Source organism: Parasteatoda tepidariorum, chromosome 3, assembly GCF_982258835.1.
Source record: "Parasteatoda tepidariorum strain Cologne lab strain chromosome 3, Ptep-v5.0, whole genome shotgun sequence".
Lineage (NCBI taxonomy): Eukaryota > Metazoa > Arthropoda > Arachnida > Araneae > Theridiidae > Parasteatoda > Parasteatoda tepidariorum.
The window spans coordinates 70,103,750-70,125,272 of NC_141757.1; the positions used below are offsets into that span (position 1 = coordinate 70,103,750).

At 26.4% G+C, this 21,523-nt stretch overlaps 1 protein-coding gene across 1 annotated transcript in view; it reads right to left on the minus strand.

Moving 5' to 3' along the window:
* LOC107452642 (alpha-glucosidase) overlaps positions 1-15,083 on the minus strand; it is a 76,418-nt gene extending 61,335 nt beyond the window's left edge. The window contains exon 1 of the mRNA XM_043039289.3: positions 14,760-15,083. The gene's annotated coding sequence lies outside the window, so the exon portion shown is untranslated. The remainder of the gene's footprint in view (positions 1-14,759) is intronic.
* Positions 15,084-21,523: the final 6,440 nt, after the last annotated feature.

Consider the following 21,523-nt stretch of genomic DNA (forward strand, 5'->3'; position numbering starts at 1 on the left):
GCAGAACTTGAAAAAAGATTTTTGATTTATTGCAGAAAGCAAAGTGATATTTTTGGATCATATTTTATGATGGTATATAAAATTTATTTTTTGGAGGTGAACAGTACGTGCTAACTATTTTATAATTTAATAAATGCTCTGCATTTTTTTTATAAATACAAACTTTATTAAATAATAAAATATTCTTAATAAGTTTGTAAGTTATACAGCTCCATTTGATTTTCGTCTTATTATAAAATCCATACAAATCTGGATATTTATTTTCATTTATATTTTTTTATCCATTATTTTTTAATGTAATATTTTATTTCAAAACTTAATAAAAGTCTTACTTGATGTAGCATCTCTTGATAATGTTTTTAAAAACCGACCACGCAAATAACTTTAAATTTGTCTACAACAAGTATTAACACTTTGATATTTTTTGTATGTTCCAATTTAATTTGCGAAATTTAGCCTCACAAATTGCTTTCAACTAGGAATTTACACTATTATACAAAATTTTTATGAAGAACGCTAAATAAAACAATAAAACAATATAATAATGCGTGAAAATATTACTTCTTAATTACCAGTTGAGTTGTTATGATCTTTTCATCCTTCATCAAAAATCAATATAAACATAAATAACTTCACAATCACTTTTTCTTAAAAATGTACATGATTATATTTGCAAACGATTTAGCAATCTTTACTGCGTGGGAATCACTGTAACTGACAAAATACTAATTTTTTAATTAGTGTTCGTTGTCATTTTATTGAATTCAAAATTTTTATTTGAGGAGAAATAATACAGTGGAGGCCTGTATCAAAGAAGGATCGTTTTATGAAATTTGCGATGATTGGATTAATTTATTTTAGTATATTTTTTTATCCTAATATACATATTTTGATCTTAATTTTATCTTGTAACAAATGAAGAAAATTAAAACAAATAGCGCTTACATAATTTTATGTTCATAACATATTTTTTAAAGTTTCCAAAACTGGCTGAACATAAATTGAAATAACTCATTTAAATTTAACTCCCTTTTGATTTTTTAAGCCATATGAAAACGTCATTTTTGTTTGCACGCAAGAGTTAAAAACTAATTTCTTTTCACAAAATAGCAGTGGTTTGAGAAATTCAAAATATAACATAAAATTGGTTACATTTCCTTTTTTACTCGAAACCAGTCAACTCAATTAAAAAAAATTCTACCTGCAACGAAAGCAATACTAATTGTAAATATTATATTAAAATCAGTAAATCAGTTATACTAGTAATTCGACTAGTTTGAGATACAGTAAGTAAGAGAAATATAAATACAGCTTCTAGTAAATTGCGTTTAAAGTTTTGCGAACAATAATTTATATAAATATATAAAATTTTGCAATTAACTATAATGCATCAATTTCAAGTTCATAAGATGCTTTTTCTCTATCATTCATAGCATTTTCAAGTGATATCCCTTTTTTTGTCTATCTACCTACGTATGACGACTCGTGTATTATTAGGGTAGCAACCGAAATTCTGCGGTCATCTTCATTTTGAGCATATTCTTTTGCTGTTAGGCCTACAATTACTTCTAATTGCTTTGTAGCAGCCAATAATACTTTGCGACCTTCATTAAAAATTATTACAGATAAATGAGCTGTAATTTCATCTATTTCAAATATTTATTACATTATTAGAAATACTTATCCCATTTTGACCAACCATTATTGAATTCATCATGTCAAAAAAGGATTAGAATCTTCAGAAAGTGGTTTTAAAATAAATCTGAAAAGTGATTGCAAAAAATGACTAGCTCATGTCAGTTCTACTAGGCATTCAAACATGCTTATTTTAATCCTTTCTTTGCTTTTATAGAACTCAATAACAATAATCCTCAAAGTTCGTTATTGTTTTAGTTTTTTTCTGGATTGATTGCTAATTTACTGATAATTTTTAATTCAAATTTGCGAAAATTCAAAAACTAAACATAAAGGGTCATTAAACATAAAAATTAGCCAATAAAATATTGATAAGATTTATCTTTTCTTCCGTTTTTTTCTTCATTGCCAAAAAACCTTATTACTCAATTTAAGATTTGTATTATGCCATCCACTAATAAGAGATGAGAACGCATATAAGGAGATTTTTTAAACTCTTTATCCTTAAGCAATAATATAGAATCAATATAAGAAGCTATAGGGAAAGTTTTTTGCTTCACTAACTACTTATAAAACATTTCACATGAATTTAAAATTAAAACTTTTCTTGAAATAGAATATACTAATTTCAAACTTTCAGATATTGTTTTTATTTTTTATTTTTATAAAACTCGTTTAATTAAAAACAGGATTTGATCCCACTAAAAATATATATCTTCGCGTTTTAGCACACACAATTGAATTAATATAAGTTCATTTGAAATGCAATAACGGGGTCTGGAACTTTCTCACCACTCAAATAAATATTCAAGTCTCCTCGTTAAATGCTTATAACTAAGTTTCATTCATATCACATGAAGTATTATTAAGAAATATCTAAATTAATTCAATAAGACTTGACGATTGAGAATACATATTAATCATTTTCATTCCCAAATGAGCAGCTAAAATAATAGCTTATTCATTTTAGTTTGAAGCACGTATTGAATCCGTTATGAATTGAATGAATATAATTTATTAATTCTCCGGTATTGTTTATAAGCTACAGAAATTTTACAAAGTAATATTATTATACATTATTGTTATATGAGTTAACTTAGAAATATAAATTATTATTTCAGTAAAATATTTGGAATGCAAATGAGAAGATCACTAGTTAGTTAACAATGGAAGATTTAGAATTCCTTATCAACTATAAAAGAATTTTATTCAAATCGTCAACAATGTAATGTTCCCAGAGGAAGCTCCCGAACTGTAAAAAGGTAATTTAGCATTGCGTTAGGATTAAAATTTTTCTGGAAATTAAACAATTGTTTCTTTTTTAAAGACAAATGCTGAATAAAAATAAAAAACTAAACAGTATCTAAATAAAAAAAGAATTATTGTTTTTTTTTCTTCTTTTTTTTTAATTTTCATTTTTAAAAGCTAAGATTTAAATGCTATTATTTTTTTACCATTATTTATTATTATTGTAAATAAATTCATAATTTTCTTTATCTGCATTTCTTACGATAGTTATTTTTCATAAAATAATTTTATTGCTGATTTTAATTATAATCTAATAATTAAAAATGTGTAGTTGTTAAAATTGATTATCGTATAATACTTAAACGCATATATGTAATATAAGTCAGAACTTTTTCCTGAAGTTTATCATTGATTTGAAATATCAGTTTTCTGCTATAAATATCATCATCATCAACAACAACAATGGTTCGACAACCCAGGGTGAGCCTTAGCCTTCTCAAGAAATTTTTCCAGACCAACCTTATTCCTGCCAGCATTTTCTAGTGTTTACTTTTTAAAACCACCAGGTCTAGGTTATCTATCCATCTCAAATTAGGACTGCCCTTTTTTCGTGTGCCAACTGATCTGGCATTAAATACTCTTTTTGTTGAACTGTCTTCATCCATTCTGATAACGTGCCCTGCTCATTTTATTCTTTGTCTTTTAATGAAGTTAATAATGTCAGGTTCATTATATGAGTGATAAAGCTCTAAATTCGTTTTTCTAACCCTAACTCCATTATTTATTTATTATTATTTTTTTTTTTTTGGATTCCTCCAAAAATACTTCTCGATACCTTTCTCTCAAAGATACCCAACATAATCTCATCCGTACGAGTCATCTTCAAAAGTTTCACGGGCAAGTTAAAATTTCACAGGCATATGTTAAAATTGAAATTGATTTTAAAAGAGATTTATATACATAAAACTTTTGTTTTTCTATGAACTACATTAGATCTTATGTATTTTTGAATTCCCTTAAGGCAACTATTTGCTATTGTGATTCTCTTTTGTATTTCCATTCTAATATTGTTCCTGTTGTTGATTACAGAACCTAAGTAAGCGAAATTTCCAACAACCTCAAATTTATTTTCTTCAATTTCTAAGTGGGTGTCATTGAAGTTTGTTTTAGTAAAGTACAAATACTTAGTTTTGTTCTCATTCATTCTCAGGCCCATCCTGGGAGCCGATTTTTCTAAAGAAATAAAAGCCTGTCTTAGTTCTATATGTGTTCAACCAATAATATCATCAGCAAAGGCTAAAAGTTGCACATATCATTAAAAATATTTCTCCTGGTGTTAATGTTGGAATCTCTTTCTAATTCTTGCTTTTATTTTTTCTAATGTTAAATTGAAGAGTAGGCATGCCAATGCATCCCCCTTTCACGCACCATGATTTATCACCTTTAGGCTTGACAGATTATTTTGTATTTTGACCCTAATTTTTAGTTTTGTAGAAGGTATAAGTAAAATATATGTATAATATATTTATATTGATAATCCTAAAAGTTTATTTTCCAGGTTTTATGATGTTGTTTTTCTACAAGACATTTGGAAGAAATAAATTGCATAACATCCATTTATTTTTGTTAACTGTAATAACAAAAACTAAGAGTTAAGTTATGCATGCATTTATTCTAATAAACATGGAATTTTAAAGATCTTAAAAAGTAAGAGAGCAAAAAAAAATATTTATATTTTAGGCAATTAAAATAAAAGTTTCACGTATATTTTCTTAAAAAAATATAGATTGTTAATATTATTTACTATGGGAAAAGTAGGTACATTATTTGTAACAATTACTAAACTTAATATTTAAATTGTCGTAAATAATTAATTTTAGAGTACAAAATACAATAGTATACATTCTGTACAAGCTCCAAATCCAGCAAATTCATTTCTTTGTATCAAGCATCTGCATTGTGAAGTTGAAGTTAAGCATCATTCAGTTATTAAGAACATGACATGACATTTTCCTCATATTATTCACAAGCATATGAATAATATGCTGTGATTAAGAAGATTTGTTAGCTCATAAATTAAATCGTTATATACAATAGAGTTTTCGCCTATTAATTATACATTGCGTTTGGGCAATTAAATTCTACATCTGCATATAATTCTCGAAAAGACATTCTGTTCTATTGGCGTGAGGATCATCATTATGACAGGTAACAGGTTTAGGTATAAATTTTAGAACAGTAATTGCTTGTAATATTACATGATAAATATTATTTTAAATAAAAAAGAAAACGTATGATCCAAATAATATAATTTCATATTAATCTTAGATATAGCTGATTAAAAACTCTGAAATTGTTAAAACCTAACTCAATTAAGTTAACAAATATTAAATATAAGTTTATGGTTTTGATTCATTTATATGTTTTCATTATTTGCTGTATAACTCCGATGCATCATTTATAGAATAAGTTTTCGTGGTCCAGTTTATTTTCACATTCAAACAGTAAAATTTCTTATTTGATTATTTATATTTTGGGGTATTGATTCATTATTTAAAGATTGTAGTAAGGAAAATCTAGACAAAAAAGCTGAAATAAATGAATTACGTATGGGAGTACTTAAAACCAAACAAATCAGAATTTAGCGCCATCTTGTAAAAGAAATCAAAACTACAACCAAATATATCTGTTAAAGAATTAAAAGATAAGATAATTCATTGAAATGACTGTGATATATAAAATTTGAATGACAGAATGATAGATAAAATATTTTTTAGTGATCACAAAAATATATAAATATGAACATATTTTTATTCAAATCACAAAAATATTTAAATGTACCTTCAATATGTATAACAAAATGATTAGTATAAATTGTTATTAAATGCTGCTAAAAAGGCAAACATTTACAGCGTATTGCTAATTAAATAAGTTAATAAAAAATTTAAAATTTATACGCGAACATGCAGTTCCCCGGATATTTCAGAAATTTTTATATTCATTTTATCTCACACTTTTTCTCTTTCTCAGTTAGGGGTGACAATTAAACAAATCTAACATGAATTGTTCATTAAATATACAACCGACAGAAATTTTTATTTTACAATTCAGGTAATATACGGGAGAGTTTTTAGTAACTTAACGAATGAACAACGCACGATAGTTGTAAATATAGATAGGATTTGTAGCCAAGGTAAGTGACAAGGTAATAGCTTTACTTTGGGGTACATAAAATTTGTATACATAAAATGAACTCATAATGCATATAAGTGATATATTTAAGATACATGGAGAATAGAATTCCTGTAAAATTATCGTACTGTATGGTAATGTCATTTCTAATAATTATAATAAAAAAAACATAATTCAGCTAATGTAACCAAAATATACGGAATTAATACCATTCATATGATAATTATTTTCTAATCATCTGGTAAATTTAATATGAAATTCTGGTTTTCAAAATTATAGTTTTTATTTACCACACGTGTAGGAAAATATACAAAACTGAAAAGTAAATTTAGCCGAATACATGGGTTTTATGACATAGTTTAAGACACCATGACAAAATTTTCAAATTTTATCTCATTTATCTAATTTTCTCACATATTATAAAGCAATATTTTATTGTTAATTTTATCAAAATTACTACAAAAGCGCTTCGATAAGAATTACAGGGATTTTTGGTGCTCTCATAGACTCAGAAACACTAAAAAATTTCTATATTCCGGTAGTTTTAACCATATTTTTTTTCTGAGTGTACATACAATGTACATATTTATATATAAAAATGTATACATCAATGAATGAAGTAAGAATAATGTATACTTTAAAAACAATAAAAAGAATAGAAAGAAATTAGTAAAATAATAAAGCAAAAAACAGCTTTTTCGCAATATTATTATAATTAATATCGTTTGGACTTTTTTTGGCAGTAACATTTTTATTTATAATGATTCGAAATACCGGGCATTTTTCATGATTTCCTTAAATTTTCGAATTGCAAAAGTATGTCACAACATATTTATAAAATTCATAAAGTACATATTGTATTTTTCTCAGTGAAGTTTCTTTTTCATTATTCTTCACAAAGGGCATTTACAGGGGATAGACAAAATAATGGAAACACTTCTATACTAACACAATTCTTCATAATATTCAAGAAATACTAATTTTATAAATTTAGAAGTCTTTAAATCATGCGATTTCTCATACTTCTCAATGAAGTTTAAAGCTTTTCGGGGTTTGAAAAACCGACAATAAATTATAAATGGAAAATAATGTTTTCGATCATTCTATACCAAAAAGTATAGCAATACATTTGTAATTTCTAACAATTATTTTAGTTATTACATGCATTATTGCACAAAATTTCTTAAACTTTTAGATGAAATATTTATAAAGATATGGACATTTTTATAAAAAAACAAATTTTTTTTGTCTTACGTTTTTTGCTATAACTTTGAAAATAAGTAAAATTAAACAGAATTTTTGGTGCAATTTAAAACTAATTAAAAAATTTGCAACAAAAAAAAAATTTTGAAAACCGTGCAATATATATATAAATAGTTCTTTTATATTGCGCAAGAGCAGAAAAAATCTTATTTCCTCTTTTTTTCTTGATTGAAAAACTCTTTTTTTTTCTTGAAAATTTTGTAGAAAATCGTATTTGGCAACTAATTAAAAAAAATTCGATTTGAATGTGATAAAAATTTTAAAAGTTTCAAGCAATTTTCAAAGTAGTTTTTTTTTTTTTGCTTTTTTAAAGAAACTCAAAATAATAAATTTTCCACAAATATTATTTTGTATCATAAGACAAAATTAAATAACGAATAATAATACTATGCAATAAGCGTTCATACACCGAAATATGATTGTATAAGCATAAAAACATGTGAAAGAAACGATACTTTTATGGGGGATGCTCCTCAACAATGCCAATGTAATTTTTAGTAAATCTTGTTTGTTCGTCAAAATGAAAGTTGTGGAAAACCTGTTATCACTTTTAGTTTCTTTTATGAAGTATTAAAACTACTTAGAAAATTGCTTGAAAGTTTTTAAGATCGGGCATTTTTCAATAGTTGCCAAATACGATTTACTACAAAATTATGAGAAGAAAATGCTCAATTTTTTCCGCCCATGCGTAAGATTCACTTCAAAATGATCAAAAGGAGTTTTAAAATTTTTCCCTGGCACACTCAATGTAAAATAAATACTTTAATTATTTTTAATTAGCGCAGTTTTGTATTATTTCGCTCAAATTTTAAAGCAAAAAATTTGTGATTAATTTTAAATTGCACCAATTTTTTTTTTTTAATTTTATTGAATATATCGCTTTTGGGCTGCAATAGCGGCACAACACAAAAAAATAAAGTTTTGAGAAAAGTGGGTTTAAAGTTTAAATTACTAAGGAAAATGCATAGGAAATGCTTTAGTTTACTTAAACGAAGATAACCTTCAAGTTGAATTTGAGTTGTGCTAGTATTGCTGCTGAAGCGAATGTGTATTTTCATATTTACGCCCGTTCTTAGACCAAAACGCGTGTTTTTTGAGTTGTGCCACTATTGCAGCCCATGAGCGGTATTTAAAGTTATAACAAAGAAAAACGTAAAAAAAAATACTAGCTTATTTCATAAAAATGTCCATATCTTCATAACTATTTAATTTTGGTTTACGAAATTTGTTCAATTATTTCATATAATAACCAAAATATCTGTAAAAAAATTACACATTTATTGCTACATTTTTTGACTTGGGGTGATAAAAAACAATATTTCCCATTTCTAATTTATTGTAGGTCCCTCAAGCCTCTAAAAGCCTTAATCAGTATTGATAAGTATGAGAAATTGCGTAACCTAAACACTTCTAAATTTACAATTAATTATTAATGCTTCTCTTAGTATTTTTTGAGAAAGGTAAAGAAAAGTGTTAGTCCATCCCCTGTATTTTGAGTAAATGTCTCATGAAATAATAGTTTTTAATGAAAAAATCGTTTATGTTTTATTTATAGAATATAATCCCGAACATATTAACAAAATTTACTCCTGCAGTATTTCTGTCCATAGTACAATAATCTATATATATGTGTTTTATTGCGTAATCTGTTTTTCTCTTGATGTAAAGAGATTATGCCATTATGTTTCATAATGTGTTTCTATTTTCATCGAAAACACAACGAGCACGGAATTCTCTGAACATATTAGGAAGGAATAAAATCCTAAGCATTTCTTATCAACACTATTGTTATTTATTGAACTTTGAACCAACCATTATTCATCTATTTAGGCTTAAACTTTTCCAATTTTTAAAAAGTTAGATATTTTTTAAATAATTGGATTAACTGTTTATTATATATAAGTGAGAAAAAATTTTTATAAATGGACTAACTATATATCATATATTAGTGAAAAAATGCATTTTAATTTATGGATTAACTATAACATATTAGTGAAAATATTTTTCTTAAGTTAAGGGATTAACTATTTATTATATATTAACAATTTTTTTTTATATTCATGAATCTGCAGCTCAAACTAAAAGTATTAATATATTTCTTCTGGTCAATTTGGTTTTAAAAAAGCTGCGCAAAAGGAAAAGAGTAATGTTTTTCCAAAAAAACTGGACAAAAGGAAAACAAATATTAATGAAGTCAATGCTTCGGTCAAAAAATATATATCTAAAAGTGAAATTTTCAATTTCAGGGATTCTAATTCATCTAAAGTGCGTCATTCTTCTTAAAAATTTTATCTAGATATTCGGAGAAATCTTTATTTTTTATACGTTTACAGTTATGTGCTTGATTTGAGCAATTGCTTCGATTATTTATTTCCAGAGAGTTCCGTTTAAAAAAAATATCGAAGGAGAGAGATTCCGTTATATTTTCTCTCTGTCACTTGCTCTTCAACATTTTTTAACAGTTTTTGAAGACCCAGTGGTTCAAGTGTCAAGGTTTCAGAAAATCACTACATTGACAGTTGCCGAAAGTATTTCATATGTTAGGAAGTTATTATTTTTTTCGTCAGAAAAACATTTTTTAAATTTAAGTAATATCATTGTATTTTCTTGCAATCTTTTTGACTTAATTCAAAATTGTTCATCTTTATGAAAAAATAATAACCGATTATGCAATTTTGTCTCCTTTCATTTACATGGCTTGTTCCGATAAATGAAATAAACTTAGTTTCAATCACTCCTTCGTATAATTTCCTCAATTTTTTTTAGCAGTTTCTAAGAGTGACAACTATTTATAATTTAAAAAAAAGACCTCTTATAAGAAATACAAAGCTATTTATCACTTAAAAACGTTAATTTTATTTATTTGTAGTAGGTGTTTTCGAATTTAATAATCTTTATTATTATGATACTAAAGTAGTTGCTGATAAAGATTTGTTCTGGAGTATGATGTTTTCCCATCTCAAGCTCTGGGTTTCCAATTGCATTTTTTTTCATATGACAACTCAAACACCTACAATAACAAATTGATCGTACTTTTATTTTTAAGTCAATGATCGTACTTTTATTTTTAAGTCTTGAATTATTCTTTATTTTCGTTTTTACATTTATAGATACCTGATTATAATAAATAAAAAATCTTATCGAAGCATTTTTCTTACTTATAATGAATATTTTAGAAAATTAAATTTTTTGTTATAAAAAAAATAATAATTTATTAATAATAATGATAATAATAATAATAACTAATAATAATTAAAAATTAATAATTAATAATTAATAATAATAATAATAATAATAATTAATAATTAATAATAATAATTTATAATAATAATAATTAATAATAATACTAATTAATAATAATAATAATAATTAATAATAATAATAATAATTAATAATAATACTAATTAATAATAATAATAATAATTAATAATAATACTAATTAATAATAATAATAATAATTAATAATAATAATAATAATAATTAATAATAATAATTAATAATAATAATAATAATAATAATTAATAATAATAATAATTAATAATAATAATAATAATAATTAATAATAATAATAATAATTAATAATAATAACAACAAAATTAAGAGGACGTAATGTAATGTAGATAGTATTTGATCACTAGGTTTACAGATTCATTGCTAAAGTTGCGCTTATGGTTTTTCAAAAGCATTAATAACAAACAAAAAAGATAATAAAAGTAAATAAAAAATTAAAAAATTAGACATAAAGTCTAAAAAGACAACATAAAAACTAAATTATAAGTTTTGAACATTTGAACATTCGATTATATAACGAAGTGTTCTGTAACCACCACGTTTAATATATCTTTTGAAAATCCCTGATAAGAGAATGCATATCAGAGGTCTAAAATTAGTATTTAAGAAACGTAAAAACAATAACGCAAAAATTACTATTGAATTAGGCGAGATGTGAAATAGTTTGGTTGCCTTATAAATCTTGGAGCTGTTTTAAATAATCGTCTATCAGCTCATCTCTGCTTTCTCCAACTATGCGCTAGATTTCGATGTTCTGAGTCACAGCAATGATACGATAGATTTAAATAGATTATTTTGTAATTATTTTGCAGATTTTTCTACTTTATATTAATTTAGAACCACTAATAATCATATTTTTGCAAGGATTCAAACACTATATATTAGTATATTACTAGCCTTACTTCATAGTAAGGCTAGTAATAGAGATTATCCTATATTTAATTTAGTGTTGAAGTCTTTCCTAAATATAAATTTTTAAGTATTAGCACACAATATTTGTTAAAGTAAATGCAAAAAAGGAAAAAAAAATCATCATACTAACAATTTTATGGCATATATTATTTTTAATATTTTTTCTAATAACAAAGTAAATAAGTTATCAGGGGATATATTCTAGTATAAAAAATAAAATGAAATTTTCTTAACATGTGTTAGAAAATATTTCCTTTATGTAGAAATTTTTAATAGAATTATATTGTAAGATTCAGGGGAAAAACAAAAGGGCATTCGGTAAGCGTTTTTCTTAGGTTGGGAGATAGAGTTAATTAAATTAGTTTCTAACTGGTTAAACTCGTTTATTACAATCTTGTGAGTTTTTTAAAGCAATGTTAAAAAGATTAAAATGTAAATTTTCTAAATGTTAAAATATTAAGTACTTCGTAACAGTTTTATTTGATTCATTTGGGTGCATTTAATTACAAAGTATTTAGTTTAGTAATTATGATATTTTTGTAGCAAATTTTAAACCACCTGAAAAAGTGTCCTTTGATTTGTGAATTCGAAAAAATATATTTTTTAGGTTAAGCAAAATATAGTTTTCTATTGCAAATATCAAAACTTAAAAGTTTCGTCTGAGCTACAATTCTCATTGTAATTTCAAGGTATCAGGGTAATTAAAAAAAAAAATTCTGATTCATGTAATTCCTCGATAAAGACAATGTAGTACTTTTAATTCATTTTTAATAAGTAGTTTTATTTAATGCGCTTAAAAATATACGTCAATTCAATACATTTTGCTTTAAAATACAAAGTTTAATTAAATCCATGCACTAAACACCTACAATATATTTTGCATAATTTTTGTTTAATGCTAATATATCGTATAAATGTATTGCATTGCAATTACGACATTCATAATTTTCAGACATTTTTTATTATAAATATTTTTAATTTGCGCACTTAATTTATTTGTATTGAGTGTAAAACTCCTTTACAATTAGAAGAAAATCATTAAATGATATTTTTACTGACCTCTGCCCTAAAACTTAGATTTTATTCATACGAAAGATCGAAAAATATAACATTTTGATGGAAACTTGCAAAAAATGTGAAATAGTTTCAAAAAGACAATTTAAAGGAAAGATAACTTTTACACCGTTGAAACGAATTATATCATGCGACTTCAGGTAATAAGGAATTTACAAATTTGTAATGATAAATTAAAATTACAACATTAAACTACTCATTCCACACACAAATCGCAAATTAAATAGAAGAGTCCATTTTTCAAGTGGTGTAAGTCATTTTCATTTTAAAATGCAATTTTATGCAATTAAACCTTCTTATTTACACGAATAGCGGCATACATTTTGAAACAATGAAGTATCGTCAATCTGGTTTAGAATTTAAATTCTACGTTTACAGTTTAATACAATATAATTTAAGTAAATTTATAGTGCAAAAATAATAATTTTTTATTGAAGCTACGAATAATAATTTTCGAATAGACAAATAGTAGTAATTTTAAGAAAAATCAACAAAATATACAATAAAGGTTTGCAGTTAATCATTAAAAAGTATTACGAAAGTTTAAATAAGTATTTTTTCAATATAAAAAGAATAAATAGTAACAATACCTATGAAGCATAAACAGTAGCATAAACCAGTAAAAACAGTATCATTTACGATGTAAACAGCAACAATAACATACAAAGCAAGAAAATTTAATGCAATGATTTGTCTCAACAATTGAGATAGTTGAAAAAAATACATGGCAAAATATTCAGGAAAAATTGCGCACTGTATGGTAATGGTATTTCTAGTTTATAAAATATCAATAAATAACATAATTCTTTCATTAAAAAACAAAACATACTTTATTTAACCATTCATATAGTAATTTTCCGCTCATATGGTTACAGCTTACCAAAAATTCTAGTTCTTAAAACTTATTTCCCACACATTTAGTAAATGCAATTTAACCAACTAAATTTAATCTTTAAAGTTTATCACATATTATTAAACCATATTTATTTAACATTTTTATTTTTTTCGCTTTGGTAATGGTTTTTACCAAAGTCCTTGTTAAAGTGCCTCGGTGAAAACTACCGAGACAGAAGAACGATAAATTTTGCAATATTCTAGCAGTTCTGACCATATTTTTTTTCTAAGTGTACCAAATTACATATGTATTACTAAACAATATACACTTGATTAATTTATTTAACAATCGTTTAAAGTTTAAATTCAAATATATATATATATATATATATATATATATATATATATATATATGCGTGCTGAAACGTATCACAACATCAATTCATATTATCCTATTATCATCAACATCATATTATCATAATTCTAATGAAAAATGTTTAAACTATGTGGTGTATTCGTACTTTATTCCATACAGCTTTATAAATAAGCTTACAAAACTGTATATAACACACTGGAAACTAAGTAAAATTCGTCTCAAATAAATAAAAATTTACTTTATGTTAGTATTCTTGTTGAAGTACTGCAAGTTAAAAGTTATTATTTTAGTTATATTTGAATTTAAATAACTTTTTTCAAATAATACACTCTATTTAGAAAGTGCAAAGCCACAGATTTGTAAAAATTATGCATTCAATTAAAATAAATCAACAGAAACTACATTGCCATCTAAAATAAATTATTGTAGAATAAATAAGACTTTAAAATATCTTATTGAATTGTTGTTTGAATTGAAAATATTAAAAGTGGTTATATGAATTTTATGAAAATGTAGGTCTTATTTTCTGAATATTTCTGTAAAATTTATATACACTATTGAAAACAGGTAAAATTTTATTGATGAAAATTTATTGTATCCTTAGTTTTGTAAAACTACACCAATATATTTTTGTCCATAAAATTATGCTGACAACTGAATAAAATTCATATATGAATAAAACTCGAGCAATTTGTAATTGAATAATTGTTATTTATATCACTTTAAGAACCATTAAGAGTTTTGAAATAAATTGAAATTAAATTTAGTAGCTTTTCTTTTTGAATAATACGATTGATTCAGTCTGTCACAATGCAAATCTCTTCAACATTACGCATGCAATAAAAGTTCTAACAATATTGACAACCAAGTTAAATTCTTGTGTAATTCAATTTCCAAAAAACGGGGGGGAAAGAAATATTCGAGAATTGCTCACCTATCCACATCCGGAGTCACCCTTCAAAAAAGGAGAGGATGCCGGATCTCCAAATGTCAATAACTTCACTCCCCTTTTCTCACATTTAATTCCACACAACTCAGTGATGAACTTCAACTTCAGAATTCTCCGCCATGCAAGTAATCTAATGAAGAGACGGTCGGTATGAGGTGGAGAAAAAAATTCACCTCCACTTTGGGCTGCACTCCGGAGAATTCCAGATTCTCCCGAATTTCTGAATCCGGTGAAAGAACCTAGAGAGCGAATAGAACGCAAAACGAGACGCATCTGAAGAGCTGGTAGGAGGAGGACCGGTTAAGCAGTGTTCGTTGCGTGAGGGCGCAACTTTCGTTCCTATTCCACGCGCACCACCCCCTAAAGGGCTCCTCGACCCCCTCTCCAGTCATCTTAGAAAGTTTGAAAATCAGGAGAAGTAATGAGGGAGAGGTCATCAAATATCTAGGTAAACCCATAAAAGCTGTCATGATCATTAGGCAAATTCGGGAAAAAGAAAAAAAGATTTTCACGGGTTTTTAGCCTGATTTAAATATTTGTTTTCTGAAGGCCTGATTAAATTACAAGCAGAATCGGATGTATTCTGACTGATATTTTTTTCTTCTTCTACTTTTATCAGAAGTAAGAATCTCAGTGTTTGCTTTTCTTATTTACACAAATTTACATAAAGTGACTGGTTTGTGAATAAAGAACATTTGTATAACACAAAATGTGTATACCTTTTCAATTAAGCTTTACAAAAATGTGGATTTAATTTGAAGCTTCAATTAGTTTCAGGAGATTTATGTCTTGTCCTGTTTAAGTATTATGAAGTTATCAGAAATAAATATGTCTGCTATTTCTTTAACATTATACATTAATAATTTTAAACCAATTAATTGCTATTTTGAACATAATACTGTCTACTAATAAGTAACAAAAAATTATTCTGCTTGAAAATGTTTTGTTTTATGAATTTCTAAACAAATTTAGAAATGTGATGCAACCTGTCACAAAAATTATCAAAATCTAAAAATTACGGAAATTTTTAGACCCAACAATAAGTTAAAATATTTATAATATGCTAGTAAATATAATAAATTAATAATACACGAACTGATCATCTTATAGTTACACCTCTTATAGTTACACCTCTTATGATCTTCTTCATATTGTTTTATAACTATTAATTTCTTCAAAATAAAGGAAAAAATTACTTTTTTAATTGCATTACGAAAAATAATTTTTTTTCAATTTCGACATTCAACAAGTACTAATTTTGACTGAAATACTTCTTTCAAATATCATTTTTTTTTATCTTACCACGGCCAGTGACTATATTCGGTTCTCGTTGTATCAGAGTTGTAAGTAAGAAATTATGATAACCAATTTTCTTTTATTATATGCGATAAAACTCAGTGCAAAATAATGATATGTAACAATTTTTTTTCGATATTAACCACAGGAACTTTATAAATGTTAACATTCACCAAACTTTGAAATTTAGTGAAACATATAGCCCCTTTTTTTCTACATTTTTCATCACTTCTTACCATATTACTGATTTTGAAAACAATTTTGAGTTTTAATTGCTAACCACAGCTGTAACCTGGATAACTTAACCAGAGTTAACCTACGTCATTTACTTATCGCATTTGTTTATTATTAATGTTCATTTCTCTTAAAACTGCATTCTACACAATTTTACCTGACACAAGCTCCTATTGTTTAGGCCTATTTCTCCTATTTTTTATTATATAACTTGGATTAAAAGAAGTTAACATTTCTTGTATTTTTTTATTATTTAACTCTTATTTTTTTATATCATTTAATATTTCCAACTTGATTCTAAAGAAGTTAAACTTCTAAGCTCTTTAAATGTAATTTCTCAACCATATTAAATCGTCATTGTTGTTTTTTTTTCTTAAAATTAATCCATAAATCTCATCGATCTTTTAATGTATTAAAAATGATACAAAATTAGCACTATCGATTATTTTTTGAGAAGGCACTGCGTCTTTATTTAGAAAAAATATTTCTGGCCGAAAGTCAATTAAATTCCAATTTAATTTAAACCAGTGGTTTGCATATTAGTTAAATTCGTATTTCTCTTCGTTAAGAGAAAAAATATATTCCTTTGAAAAAAAAGTATAAAATTTAATATTTTAGTTTTCACTTATAGAATTAAGTATGGATTTTCATGTTCTTTGAAGCCAAATAAAATTATCCGTACAAGAGAACTATATTCTTTTAAAAAGTTTGGGTCGCATTGAATCATAAAATAATCGTTCAAGTTTGATGAAACGGTCCCAAATTGAACTACTGATAAAAACAATTAAATGGAAAAAGGTTGTTTGTTTCAAACAACGAAATAAGTAACGCCTGTACGCAAATAAGGTATCAGATGATAGCAAAGACTTCACAAATACATTTATAGCTTATGACGCATTAGTCACGCATCAGCGTAAGTAGGGCTGCGAACATGTTTGTGTAGAGGTACTTCATTTACTTGCCGAAATATGTAGAGTGAGGACGTTTTAAAACATCGTAGCTTTGTCCAACCCTTGATTTTTGAACAGTTTTTTTTTTATCTTTTACCATCCTTAGTATGACCAGTCGTCATCGTCTAGACTAGTGATTAATAACTGGCGGCCCGCGGGGCACATCCGGCCCTTATAGCCTTTTTTGTGGCTCGCGAACTAAAATATATTAGTTGTCATTTTTTACGGACAATTTTCATAAAAAATCTATATGGGTTTAAAATACTTTTTTTTGCTTAAAAAACCCCCAATTTCTTCGTTTCCGTGAAAATTAACATACCAACGGTGCAATAAAATTTATTTATCAGGTTTTGCATCAAAGAAAATATTTATTCAAGTACAAAATTAATACTGTGTGTTGCTTAAAAATCTACTTCTTATTATAATTTGTAATTAAATACTTTTGTTTTGTACAACTTGATAAAAATCTGACAGTAATATTTAATGTTCCTTCAAACATGAAAGAATCCTAAATAAAATTTTGATAAAGCTGCGGCCTGCCATTTGACTGGTGTTTTAATTGCGGCTCTCGGTCTCATGTAAGTTGAAAACCCCTGGTCTAGACGATACCACAAGATGGCGGGTAGTTGAAAGACTCGAAACACCCTAATCGCAGGCTCCCTATTTTAGAACCCTCAGGGCTTCGAGAAACGTGGTGTCCACTCTGTACCATTTTACAAAGTCAGACAGGAATAGTAGTCCGCCAACCTGGTCAAGAACTCAAAAGGGGGAAAATGTGGCCTCAAGACCGTTATTTGAGACTCCAAAAGGAATAGGTCCGCGACAGTGACACAACTGTCTGGCAACAGAGTAATGTAAAAGGAAGCTGATAACAGTCACCTGTATACTTAATGTTGGTGGCATGCATGCCAGGCACCTTGTAGTCTGCTTCCCTTTAATTGTTAACCACAAAAAGAACCATCTATTATGGAGCCGAGAACACCTGTCTTGGACTAGTGTAGTTTTTCATTGCAAACAAATATGTATATTTGTCGCTCCAATTGCTTTCATCAGTGTATATTATCATGCTAAAATTATGACTTTTCCGAAATTATTCCCTTCATGACAGCGTGGAAGATCGCATGAATTTTTAAGGATACGTTGTTGCAAAGTTTGAGTATAAATATTAAATTATATAAATTATTGGTTAGAATAATTATTATGTTATTATTATAAATATTGAATTACAATTATCGTTAATATAAATATTAAATTGCAATAATTATTAATATAAGTATTAAATTAATTTACACATTTTTATCTAAAAAGAAAAGCAAACTTTTATAAAGAATCTGATTGATTGTTTTTAAATAAAATTTAGAAAATTGCTTGAATTTTGTCTGAACAATACTGATAGTTGCAATTTTTAAAATGCAAAAAGTAATGCTCAAGTAAAGAATATACTTAATTGGAATCATGTATTATAAAATAAAAAATTATTTCAAATCATTTGGTAAAAGAAATCAATTTTGAAAGATATTAGCTCCACAAACCTTAAGCGATTAACGATAAATGCGGATCAAAGGTTGGAAGTAGAATAGTCAAAAGTCGATTTTTGAAGAGCTATCTCTTTTTTGTCTTCCTTATGCGCACGCCAGTTGGAAGATTTAACCTTAAATTAGTATACTATAGATTAACGGAAAAGAAACACATACTTGAATAGTCTATTAAATAATGATTCACTTAAAAATATAATTTTTTCATTCACATAAAATATTTTGCGAACTATTAAAAATGAATGACCTACCTCCTACACCACTTGAACAAGTAGTAAATATTAAAACGACACTTTCTCGTTAACATAAGACATTTCCTCGAATAAAACTTGATAAATTAGATTGTTTAATTAGTAAAAACTGGCATTAATAAGTTACAAACAGTGCCGAAATTACAATTAAAAATTATCAAAAAGACTATAGACGACAGATATTACTTCGTTCATCCAACAGTCTGCCCAAATATTTGTACCTATGCCTTTAAAATTAAACTCCAGTTTACAATATATTTTATGTATATATCCCATTTAGAGTTTTAGAATCATCGTTCAAGAACCACACAAATAAAGTTCCAACACTTCTCAAGGTAGACACGAAATAGTATTTTATTAATACATCATTTAATCTGAAGAAGAAAAAAATATACAAACTCATTGAACTACTTTCTTATACCAGATAAGGCAATGAACTAGATTCAGTTTCGATCATCGAAGTTCATTCCAGGGACAGGCAATTCTTGTTCAAGGTCCAACCTCTCCATTTCAATTTTTCAGAGGAAGTCAAATTTCTTCCAAGGTGCAATGGACTTCTGGATTAAGGAAGAGAGCTATCGCTTCACGGTTTTATGAACTCACTAGGAAGTTAGCTACCTTCTCTTTTATTTCAAGTTCAGAAAGACTCTTCCGTGTCATTTTCTTTAAGGAAGAGAGAAACAGACACTAGTCATCTAGAATATGTCGTGCTACTTCCTTGAACTTAATTTGAGTCAATGTGTCAGTAGATGATGAAAACTGTGTCAACTGTGTAAACAGAAGAGTTCATCGGTATTATTGGGTTTTCAATAACTGTGATGACCTTGGTTTAACTTTTCATTTTAATTCTATTTATAGATTTAATTTCAATTATACCCTTTATCGGTTTTTAATTGTTGATTAGAATTTAACGAAAGAATATTTTTTTTACACTTAGAAATATTTAAAAAGTTGTGCTCTACCGGAACAATCAATTGTTGGCTAGAATTTTACTGCTTCACATTTTGGGACCAACGTTGTGATGGTGATAATGTGATCAGCAACACGCACCGGCTGAAATTGCTGTCCAGACAAGTAGGTACTCATCGATATGAAACTGGAGAGACTACTGGACGCTGCCAGAAACAGAATTTTGGTCCTTTACCAAATATTAGTCTCCGAAATGTCAGCAAAGGGAGAAATTTAAACATAAAACTAATCAATTTGTTTTTGTGATACTTTAATTTTTGTTAAGTTATAAAGTAGAATCTTTGTAATTATGAATAAACAAAAATAATAAAGTTGGTAAATGTATCCTTGTTATGTTCGTATTTGACCGGATGACATATTTGGGGACATTTTTGGAGCTCTTTTGAAATCTAAAGGTTCATGTTAACAAGCGCAATGATAATCAAGCTTTGAAGTGAGAGATTTATGGCTGTAAGAGTGACATATATCCGATATATAATTGAGATCTGTCAATAGGAATTTTTTTGTTCGAACGCTTCTTTTCCAATTCAACTGATTTATTTTTAGCAGCATAAAATTCTCAAAATAATAATTATTTTTTCATAAAATTAAAAAGAAATATTTTCGCAAAAACTTTATTTTCTGAGAAATATATACTTTAAGCATTTAAAAATACATATCTCAAGACGGATAAGATAATGCATAACGGAGTTTTAAGTTCAAAATTTTGATATAAAACTATATTTTATTAATTTACTTTCAACATTATAGGAGTATAAATTTATTCCCAAGATTTTTCTCTTCGCCACACTTAGTAATGAATGAAAACTTTCATCACAAAAACTAATTCAAAATATACACACATAATATGACTTCTTTAACACATTTTTTCCTGATTTAAGTTTTTATATTTTAAAGATAAAAGACGAAGAAAAAGATTCTTATTTAAAGGAAAATCTTACTAATTGCTTTATTTAAATTTTTAAACAGTTTTTCAACTGTTAGCTTGAATACACAATATTATTCAAACATTGCCATGATCAAAAGAATTCGTTTATTAATGATAAATTTCTATTGCTAGAATCTAATTTTTAACAACCTTTCGCGTTCTGCCTATATAAGGACAGTTTCGTTTTTTGTTCGAGTAGAGCTAATATTTACTTTCACAAATTTATTTAGCAATTTTTCAATTCATTTCAACGCATATGTAGTCAAGAAAGTCTGATGACGTTAAAATATGTGGAATATTTTTACATTTTACCAAAAAGCTTATACAATTCAAAGAAGGTTTCGAAAATAATAATGTAAATAATTTTTAGCTATTGTTGACAATATATATATTTTTTTATTTTAAGAATTTTGTAGAAGAGTTACTTATAAGTAAAACAATGCGTTGCTTGTAATTTCACGAGTAACAGAGCCTCCTGCTCACTTATTCTCACCAACCTCTACGATTTCGTAAGAACATTTTTGCTTCTTGACACAAAATAGTTCCTTTAAAAAGGTCAAATCTCAACTTAAAACACATGTACTAC